Source organism: Anopheles maculipalpis, chromosome 2RL (assembly GCF_943734695.1).
Source record: "Anopheles maculipalpis chromosome 2RL, idAnoMacuDA_375_x, whole genome shotgun sequence".
In the NCBI taxonomy this organism is placed as follows: Eukaryota; Metazoa; Arthropoda; class Insecta; order Diptera; family Culicidae; genus Anopheles; species Anopheles maculipalpis.
In genome coordinates this window covers 2480751-2492071 of record NC_064871.1, presented here as the reverse complement: position 1 = coordinate 2492071, position 11321 = coordinate 2480751, and the positions used below count along the sequence as shown (strand labels likewise).

General features: G+C 48.0%; 1 protein-coding gene across 1 annotated transcript in view; it reads left to right on the top strand.

The window, feature by feature from the left end:
- Positions 1 to 1626: 1626 nt before the first annotated feature.
- LOC126556976 (probable ribonuclease ZC3H12B) overlaps positions 1627 to 11321 on the top strand; it is a 288446-nt gene continuing 278751 nt past the window's right edge. The window contains exon 1 of the mRNA XM_050212559.1: positions 1627 to 1634. The gene's annotated coding sequence lies outside the window, so the exon portion shown is untranslated. The remainder of the gene's footprint in view (positions 1635 to 11321) is intronic.

Here is an 11321-nt window from a genome sequence, read left to right as displayed (position 1 = left end):
AAAAAAGTTGAAAAGGAATATCGTCGTCCCCCCGGAGAAATTGGGACCGCGTGTGTGCGTGCGTGTGTGTACGTGCACCTCTCATTACCCTCTTTCCGTTTTCTAAACTCCATCCCCGGGTTCTGGGAGCACACAAAACGTCAACAACGCATCAATAGCGGAGGTAAAAATTGATAATTATGCACATACCCGGCCAACTGCGAGTTCGACCGGGTCCCGGGTTGGACCCGCCAAAAGCCCGGACAATGTTAATCTCATCGCCTTCTCCGATCAATGGACGCTTTCGTGCAGGGATGATGAGAGAGGGGGGGGGGGGAGGACGAAAGGAAGGAAAAGAAAAAACACGGCCACAAAAACCCACTCCGAGCTGAATAGAGGTGAAATTAGATTCATCAAAAATTATGATTAATTACACGGAACTTGTCCGGATGGAGTCCAGTAGGAGAAGGTTTTTTTTTTGGAGTTGGATAGCGGAGAGCAGCAGGGATTTGGCGACAGGGGGTCGTACACTGCCGGGCGTAGGTCGTATAGCGTTGCAGTTTGTTGGAACTATTTTTTATTGTCAAGTCACTCACGCACGCACACGAAGACATGCGGCGTAGAAGAGGAATTCCATCACACCAGCTTAACCTAGATTGGACGGTCAAATTAGCCTTGACCCGGTCGTTCGTTGGTCGTCACTGGAAACGTCGTCGTAGTAGCGCGGGTCCGAAATCTTGCTCTAAACCATAGGCTACTATGATTGTTCAGTTGGTCTGTATATATGTGTGTGTGTGTGTGTGGAGAGACCTTTTTCGCATCCGCAGTCCGCCTTTTGCTCCAGTTTGGCAGGCAACATCTAACATTTTGGTCCGTGACTGTGTGGAGAGCATCACTGGAGTTACCACCCACCGGTCAGCGAAGAGCTAGCCGCCGGATCCATTTGGCACAGCCGCTCTGGGGTGTGTCGGTTGTCCGGGTGAGCAAGAGAATCGCCCCAAACCTCGAGGCCAGACACCAGCAACACAGCCACAGCTCACAACCATCTCCAACTGTGGGGTGAATTATGATGGGCAGTTTTGATAAGCGAAGGCACGCAAAAGGTTAATGGATTTTTTGTGCCAACACCCCTCGGTGCGAGGAGAAGAAAATTCTTTTCATTCGGACCCCTGTCCACCCACTCGACCGGGCGGGCATGTAGTGTGTGGTACAGCTCGCCCTCCGATCACGAACACCAGCACAAAAGGTAGATTCACCGATCGCACCCCAATGGTCATGGCAAATTATCGCAAAACCATAACGGCAAAACCAGCGGCAGATTGGATTTAGGATTCCAACCACCCCCTTCCCTTTTTCGCCCTCAATCCCACGTCAACCCTCTTCCCCGCGAAGGGTCGAAAATTGATGTGGCGAAAAATGCGATTCTCGCGGATGGTCCGTGTGCACATCCATCATCATCCGATCCCGATCCGAAACCTTTCGCGCGCAACACCACCCGCACGCTCACTTTCTTTCGATCAATCAAGCTGGTGGCGGGCCACAGATTTTGTTAATAATGTTTCCGATTTTCTACGCCGCCGTGTAGTTTCACCGTGTGTTTGAGAAATCGTTTTTCAATTAATAATTTTCCAACCCGGCTTCCCCTGCGTGTGTGGGTTGATGTATCTTTAGGGAGGATATCGTCCAGGCCAGGTCCCACAGGCCAGTGAAAACTGTGTGAAGGAAATGGCACGCCATACACAACACGGGATAAAGGGAATTAATAATAGTACCGAGGACCGATTGAATCGATCGATCGACCGTACACACGGCGAACGGTGACGGACCAATTGAATTCCCGGAATCCCGAACCCGAACACGGCGATGATCAATTTTTCCGGCGACATACCCCAACCAAGCTGTGATCAAGTGATTGGGAATGAATTTCAAATTCTCGCCCCTTCGTGCTGACTGCACGGGGGGAGAGATAAATTTAACCCGGATATGGTACGACGCCTCTAATACACTCCGGGTTTTTTGAAAAGATTGAAAAGATCCCGGAGCGTCTCCTCGACATTCCCGGGCTGCTAATGATGCAGCGGTCCGATGGACGAAAGCGATCGATTTCAATTCGGGAGTCGTATTGATTGATTGTCCGGTAGGATTTCTTTCGGATCTAGCGCTTGTTGTGCGTTTGCATTGTTGCGACTAAAATGAGGTTAAAGTGGGCCGAAACTCGACTGGATAGTGTGGCCCCAATTCGAAGTGGTAAGTCCGAAAAAGATGGTGGCAACTGTCAACAGCATGTTGTTCCATCGGTATTGATTGGGCGAAATATTAATATAAAGCACCGTTCTCTCTAAAAGAAAGTCGACGAGGTCACTAACGCCCTTCTAAGAGAGCCCGAAACAGGACCGACACACACCATTTTAAAGCCATCGTTTTTAAAATCAAACAACAAATTTACTAGACGTTTGCCATGCGTTGTGGTAATGTGGGTTTCCCAAACAAACGATCGCTGATGGGTGTAATTTGGTGGTGCTCGCTAAACCCCTAAAATATAATTGCATTAGGCAATAAAATGGACGCTTCGGTGGTGTACGATTTAGTGGCCAGCAGGAAAGGGAGAGGTAGAGTGATTTAAAATAATTTAAGTAAAGCGAATGGTTGACATTTGGAAAATTAGCAAATCGTTGCGAGACAATTCACAAACAATGTGATTTCAATTTAAAATAAATTTAACCGAAACTTAAATAAGTGCCTTGGACGAGAATCGACGATTCATCTTGAGCGCTACGGACGATTGCAGTCGCGACATTTCCCAGTGTCACATAATGAATGGGGTTTTTTTTTTAGCCTTAAAGGTTGTCTCTACTAGATGAGCAGCGAGGAGCACTGATCCAGCGATCATAGACGAGGGGAAAAAAGCGAAAGCCAACAAAAAAAACGAGAGCATACGCAAACACCTTCCCAATTTACATTGCCCTCGAGGCACTTCTGGAGCAACGAAGAACACGAGTGTATTAATAAAATCAACATCCCATCCAGCACACCGGGCTATTGCCAGGGCTGGAAATGGTAATGGCTATGATAATTTTACAACCGATCTATTGCCCAGTTCGACCTCTCGGTGTGTGCGCGCGCGCGTGCTCGCTCTCTGAGGTGCTTATGAGTCCCGGGCGTTGTTGGACGCGCGCTTGCTCGTTAAGGGCGTCCCAGCTGGTCTAAGATGGCCTGTCTAAGTTGAACCTTCGAGGGAAGGATTGGTCGTGATCTAGAAAAAAACGGCATCACCCCAGCACCGTGATGCCCGGAAGGTGTGAGTGCTCTCATTACGAAGTTTTGTTCGATTTCGTTGTAGAGTTGGTGTGGTGTTACTCGTGTTGAATGAAATCTTTTGAGGCCCGTTTGACGTGGAGGTGGCGCTCTAGAGCTTCATGGAGCGTTCCTGGGGAGGTCCTCTGAGCTGTGAGGGTTAAAAAGGGCACAAAAGAAGATTTTCGATTTCCCCATAGGAACTGTGTGTTGGTTAACTGTGTGGTAGAAACAACTACGCCAGAAATTAAATACCGTTTAGCTTTGGAAAGGGAAATTAGAACAGTTAACGTTAACGCGCATCTATCTGTTTGTCACGATTTCGTCCACGAAGGTGCTCTTTTCAACGGACCATCCTCTCTCTCTCTCCCTATATTTTCTTCCTACAGAAGCGTAACGAACTAGAAACATTTTTATCTCACGCAAAAATGGTGCTTTTTTCACATGCGAATACATTGTTGCGTGCACTTGTTCATGCAAGATAGCCAGAAAGATCGTACCGATCAGGCCTAAGATAATATTAGGTTTTATCTCAAAATCACTCACTGCATCGAAGCAGGCCTCCACATTAATAGCGCCTACTTTGTAGAGGAGCAAAGAAGCGAACGATCAACGGGCTGCAAGAAGTGAATAAAAAAACTGATCCTATTCATCAATGAGCCACTTATTAAAGGCTCCAAATAGACCCGCCATGCATGCTCACGAGCAACCGTGTAATGTGAGTATGTGTGTGTGTGTGTGAGTGTGTTTTAGCGCATCACCATTTTATCTATCGCTCGCGGCACATGGTGAACTTTTCTTGCCGAGAAGCGCCCAACGGAATCGCTTTAATTTATGGTCGTGTATTAATGTCAAAATATGACTTCGCACATCACGTTTCGTACCGGGATGCTCTGCTCCAGGGACGCAACCGGGACGCTACCTCATTCGCGAGGTAGCGAAGAGAAATACTGGCCTTCTTTGCGGGTGCGCACACCAAACGAGCCGGGTGCGCGCATAAATTATGGCAACGACGAGCTACATACGCCCGGCAGTGCGCAAAACCGTGACAAACATAAAACGCAGGGTTGCTAAGATGCTTCTAATTAATCTCTCCGTGCCAAAGATCCCGGCGATGGTTGCAATATACGAGTTGGAATTATCGAAAATAAATCTTATCGACTTCCTTAGACGGGATTTCTAAAGGAGGTCTCTCGTAGAAGATGATTTAATGCGCCACCTGATTGGGAAAAACCGTAGCACTGGTGGATGGAATCCGGAATCCGCCAGAGCTAGTCGGCAAGATCCCGCGCAGCAAAAAGCACTCACCACAATATTATGCCGAAGATTATCTGCAAACCTGGAAATGCTGCACCCGTCAATCGATCGATCGATCAGCACAGTTTACAAGAAAATATCGAGCAAATGAACTGCGCTGCGGTTTGTTGGACATCGGTCGTTGAACAAGATCATAAAATGCAAAGCCGCGATCATCATCGCGATCGCGAGCATCCGTTCGGTGTCGGAACTGCCGCAGGGGAACCATCCAAGTGACCCCAACCTTATCCGACTCGATCGCCCAGTGAGACCAAAACGATTCGGAGGCCCACATTATGCAAATGTAAAAACGAGAAGACCGAATTCGATGAGGCACTTCTCACTACTTGGGAACGCGATTTTGACACCTTCGAATCGAACCCTGCGCGGGACAGTTTTATATCACTCGAATAAAATCCAATAAAATCCATTGATAAATGGTGGGAAACCAACACCTAACGGAACTTTAACGCATTTCACAAGGGTCCGATGAGGAGAGTTCGTAATCGAATCGAAAATTCGTTAAAGATATTCCTGGTGGGCATTCCTCGTAAAAGAAGCAAAGCGATCGTAAGAGCTTCGGGGCTTTTGGGCCAAGCGCTCTAATCAACTGAATGAAGCTGAAGAAATGAGGGAAGATAAAGACAACCACAAGTGATTCCCTGGGTAGTGTGGAACAGAGTGCGGACGAAGCCTCCCGGGTGGAGACGGGCTTGAAATGTGACAGCTGAAGCACGATTTGTTGTTGGGGTCTCTTGCGTCGCACGGCCCAGCACGGCGGCACTACCGGTAGGCGACCGTTTTGACGGCGACCAATTAATTATGAGTATTTCGCTGTTTACAATTTCTTTATCTCTCCGTAGCCGTCATCCGTTTGCCGTGGCGTTACGCTTGTGGCGTGGTGTTGTATTGGAACGATCGTGGGCAGCAGTAGCGCACAAGAGCCCTTCCGTGCGACCGATAGCTGGGAACCAAGGAGGACAACACTTACGGAAGCAACTGGTGAAATATGGTGACGCATACAAGTCCGTGCGCAAATGATTAAGCAGAGTTGGCTAGCGCCGTGCGCCGACAGGAGAGTGAGACAGATGGGAGCGTGCCGATAGCGACCAGGTTGATATGCGCCGGCAGGGCGATGAATTATTCAACATCACTCCGGGGTCCTCCGAGACTTTGCCGAGAAAATGGACCACTTTTACTGTACCGAGGTTCTAGCCGGCGCCAGTTTCGACACGTATCCCAGCGTGTAGGTGTCGTTCGTTTCGGGAGGGGGATGTCTTTTGCTTGCCTCAGTTCACGGACCTGACAGCTAGGGTTTGTTTTGTTGTCAGTATCGGGTCGTGTCACGCTATTGGCGCACAGTACACCGAAACGTACTGCAATCTGGAGGAACCGGGGCAGATGGCCGTACTGTTTCGAGTTACGTAAATCACGCGAGCTGCAGCTAAAGTGTGCGGGAGTGTGCTGTGCTGGTCCCGGGAGCACAATCGGCGGGCCATCTTCAGAAGAGACCCGTGGTATCATTAACCATTGGACTAATAAGTGTCGAGTGCCATAAATAAAACCAACATCACGATCTCGAGCAGCAGTAGCAGCACCGCATACCGCACACATATGGCGTAAAGGAAGGATGCCGATCTTGGCAGCTGTAGAACGTCACATCTCGATCTGTTGTCGTGAGGCCAGAAGAAAAAAAAAACCTGGCAGGAGCGAGTTGTAAAACAAAAATCATAAGGAGAGCCATTCACAAACGCTTCTACACTAGTGCTACACGCTCGAGGCAATTCTGTTGTATTGTGCAATTCGGGCGTTGGATTTCGAACGTGATGCAGTAATTTGATTTAGGCTTCCTTGCCAAAACCTGCCGTGTGCGAGATCTATGGGAACTACTTGGAACTCTGCCGCGTTTGACGACCGAGTCAGCTGGTTCACGGTGGTCCCAGAGTACTTGCAGTGTATTGGGGGCGCTCTTGTGTACGCCAGAAGCAAGGTATGCGTGATTTTCTTCAACTTGTTCTTCCTTTGCCTTAAACTTGCCCAACCGTAAACATCTCCGTGTCATGCCCTCGGCAGTGCGACCCTTAACGAGAGGAAGCGGACACACGACGATCTTTAGCGCATAAATAATGTTTGCGGCAGCAAGTGCACCGTGCCTAGGTGGCCGCGGGTCTGTTGCAGGCAAAACGGGCAACAGCGACAAAAAATGCAATTACTGCTGAGTTCCTCCCGAGACACAGACCGTGCGGAGGATGCTGTTGCAAACTAGAGTTGGTCTGGTAGAGTCAACTACCGGATGAAATGAAATTGATCTTTGCTGACTTTTCTCACAAGGTGGCCCACGGGTTGGAAGCGAATCGAGCAAGGTCATAAAGATGCACGCACATGATTATCGCGCCGCAAGCTGACTGCCTGCGGAGGTCCAAGGTGTGTGATGCGTGATGCATGTGTGTTCCTTATTGTGGATGCCCTGTGGGAAACGAGGAAAATGTCTGCAAACGCATTACTCGCCCGGTGCAGGTCAGTAGAAGGTAGCCAAAAGGTGCAGCTAACGATGTCAGCTCGCATGATTGTTGACTGCGAGTGAGTCAGAGACTCGTGCGTACACTTGGGGGAGGGCGTTGCCTCCAGTGAAAATGCCTACCTCTGCCTGAAGCGTTCTGACCGTTTCGTCTGCGTTTCGATTACGTATGCATCAATGTTCACGATCGGCAATTGATCGGGCAAGCCCGATCGGATCAAGATCAGTCGTATCCAGGACCACCCGGGCGAAGGCCCTGCAAGCAAGTGAGCTGTTGGTGGAGATCAAAATAAATTGATCCTGCGTTGGAGATACTGCAGGTAGGAGGTGTCCTATAATCTCCAGACTTTCCTCCACTACCTAGCCGCGATCGGACCCGCAAACAGCCCACTGGTTAGTGCACGGTAGAAGTTAATTAATAATGAATCATAACTAATGTTTTGGCAAGTCGCTTGATCGGGGTGTGGCGCGTAGGGAGTGTGCATATTGGGATTGTTTCAGCGCAAGGCAACAAATTGCCTTCATGCCGAACATGATGCCAAACAGCTGGGCTGCTTTTGCTGGCCATGCTGCTGGTAGGTACGCTTCTGTGCCAGTCAGCCGTGTTCGATGTACTGTCAAAATCTGTCGTGTTCGGGTAAATTACCGAAACAATTTGATCTCCGCTCCCAAGGTGGGCTCGCATGTACTAATTTAATCTCTCGCTGCCGTTGCCACTCCTCGGTCTCGTCCCGTTCATACCGTTCCTCTCTCGATGAAGTGTTTTAGTGAGTAGTAAGAAGGTGCCATTCTCACGTCACCTACTGGCCAGCTCACGACCTTTCGTAATGAAGCATGACTTTTTGACATAATTGGAGTCACTACCCACCCACCCACACACACTCACACACAGACGCTAAGAATGAGGCGCGTGATTCACTAACCGTAAGCGTGAAATCGTTTCATTCATCGAATCCGATCCGATCCCGGGACCGATCAAAGCTAGACAAAACGGTGCTCAAAGGCACGCAAATTAGTTGTGACGACGAGTCAACGAATCGATTGAAATTAATGTTTATTTTATTCGGTGTGAATTTGAGGCGCGCTTGGTCAACAACGGCTCTAAGCCACTCGGATGGAATCTGATTATATTTACATTTACATTTCATTTCCATATGCTACCGATCGTCGTGCTGCTGCCTCTGCTGCGAGGATCGCATTTCGGATCGAGGCGCGGTGCCTGAAGCGGCGCGGAGAACATTGTTAGTATAAGCATGAATGGGGTGGCTCGGAATGAATGAAGCAAAACGATGATCCGGTTCGATCTGCCGACACGCATAGACACATTTGTTTTCTCCGGATGGGCAGGGTAGGGGTAGGTCTTGTTATCATCGTAGCATTTCTTCCTTCTTTCCGCGCTTTCATTCGTATGGAATGGAAGCGGAAATTTACGCTATTTATCATCAGGACGACGACAACAACGACTTAACCCGTGGAGTTAGTTAAGGTGGTAGTTTTGCTTTGAGTTTGATTAAAATTTTGCGATACGCAAACTGGACTAGCTGAGCTCCGGATGACTCACAACACTGCCATTAATGCATACACTTTATGGTGGTGAAGAAGCTCGACGTGCTGATTTAAACCGTACGATCGAAATACTCTAATGAACCCCACTTCTAATGGGGTTTGCGAAAGTCTAGAGAAGCTAGAAATTATTTCATCGCTAATGCATCATGATCGGAAAAGAGTGTTTTTGCTAATTTTATCGAAGACGAAGAACGAGACTGCCCTTTGGCGTACGGTTGCGAGTCTTCCGAGCGACCTCTATTCCCACGCTTCCAATTTCTAGTTTTCCGTGCAGCGAGAGAGACAGATGACAGACGCCGAGATACGATCGGCGTTTCAATGTCGCCTAATGAGGTGGCTTCTGATGGGGGAGCATTTTAAAGCCGTTGATTTTGTTTTCGTCCTTCCTTGCACACCACCAGCAGCAACAGGGGGTGATCAAAATGGTTTCGGGATGTTCGCCCCATACCCTCGGGGTGAAATCCGCAAATGTGTGCGCCTCAGTCCGTGAGATGTTGAGACATTGTTACTGTACGTGATGTGAAGTTTTTGAGTTTTTGGCCGTCAAAAATAACACTCCAACAGCAGCAGCAAACGTAATGTTTGTGGTATGGCGCAAGCCAGGGATTAAATTTTTTCTCAAAAAACTCGGTCCGGTTAAATATTCAGAAGCCATTCAATCTCTTCGCTCACCCCCAATGGGCATCGTTTTTTTTTGGCGGGCGGTATTTAAATACGCATCGATCATCCGTGTCGGACTCCGAAATCAGCATGAACTTTTATTAACTGATGCTGCCTTTCTTTGCAAGCTGTCAAAAGTTTGCGGCTCGTGTCATTTGCGGATTAATACATCACCTAGGCTAATACTGTCTGATCGTGCGAGTTCACACATTTATCACTCGTTTGCCGTTCATTTTCTCCGCCAATAAAGTGTTCTCGCTAAACAAAGATGCTAACGAAGAATGTGCGCGAAGTACGTGTTACGGTACATGCTTTGCAGGACATAACAATATATCATATTCTTCTCCACCTTTTTGGTTCAAAATACGCGAAAAAAAGCATCACCAAACTACCACTTTTCTCACTTCTTGAGAGCCGAAAGCGAAAGAGAGGGAAAGATCGCGTAAGATGCAGATGCACACGCGCGACGACACATTCGTGACTTCCTGAAGATTGTATTTATTTTCGATGTTTGTTTGTTTGTTTGTTTGGTCCGTAAGTTATTACCTTCCCTCTGATGATGTTGCCGCATGTCCTTGTGCGGGAACAGCGCGGGGGAACGCATGTGGAGTTGCACCTTTTGTTAAATTGATTGCTTTTATAGCGTGTGAAAACATGCATAAAGAAGGCAAAATGGAATTGTGCAAGGCAAAAAAAAAGGAAACAGCTCCAAATGCAAGAAAAACGCAGGTGCACAAAAAGAAGCCAGAAGCGGAATAATATTTCTGCACGAGACTGGCGGCGCGCAGCGACAAACGGACAGAAATAAGGCACAAAATTTAAAACCAGACTTTCGGTGACAGGTTGTCCAATTAATCATCGGCCATCGGTTTTTACAAGCGCGCCACCGACGCTTGCAACCTCAGAGGGGTGGTTGTTGTTTGCTTAAGCAGCTTGTACGCATGCATCACGACGACGGTACACAATAAACTTCAAATGCAAATGAACATGTTAACTTATAATAATTACATACCCCGCTCGACTCGCCACTGCGTGTGTGGGTGTACATTTCGAGCAGCAAGAGCCTTTTTTTTTTGTTCGTGGTTGTTGTAGTTTTGTTGCGGTTTGTTGCTTTCGTATGATTTCTTCACATCAACGCGACGGTAAAAATCGAAAGCAGCACTTGAGGCCTCTTGCGGTCCAAGCGACGAGGTATCAAACGTGCGACGATGACGCCGTATCGCTTAATAAAGTGCCTGCTGGCTGCCTCCGGTCTGTGAGTCTGTGTTAGGGCTTATTTATGGCATGTAATCTGAAGGTAATATTTCATAAGTAAAATAGACACACACTCAGCATCTAATCGACCGATCGACCGGCCGACTCTGCTGCCGGTGACTCCGGTGCCAGAGTGTGACTCCTTTTTTTCTCTTCGTTGTTTGTCGCTACTGCGGCAATGACCACGGGCCTACTGGCCACGGGACTATAGCGAGGTGCAGCAAAACGGTTTGCCATTGCGCTTGCTAAGGGCGCATTTTATAAATCATGCTCCGGAGCTCATCTAGCATTAAAACTACACTACTCCCGGTGTTGCAGGATATTTCGAAACAGTGTAGGATAGCCGAGATAAAGTTCATTTTTATTAACCTGCTTCGATGTCGATCAAAAAAACGCTTCGGGTACATGCGTTATGATAAAGCGCGAATATAATCCCGTCCTGTATCTCAACTCGGCGGCAGCAACACATTACGTTGTGTAACAACGGTATGCAAAATCTCGGTGATTCGATTTAGCGAAAGCCTCGAACAACATCGTAACGTTTCTTGTGGTAATAATTCTTCGTTCGGCTTTCGGGATCGGGCTTATACTAAAGCACCAAACAACAATCTGCAGCATGAAGACGCTTTTATGAATATGGAGTTTTGATGTTTCGTTTGGATATCAAGGTCAAAGGAGGGCTCGATCGGACGCGATCGTTCTACCACGTCCCGAGCGAAGTAAATGTGTTGCTGTCGCGTGCATTAGCCTCGAT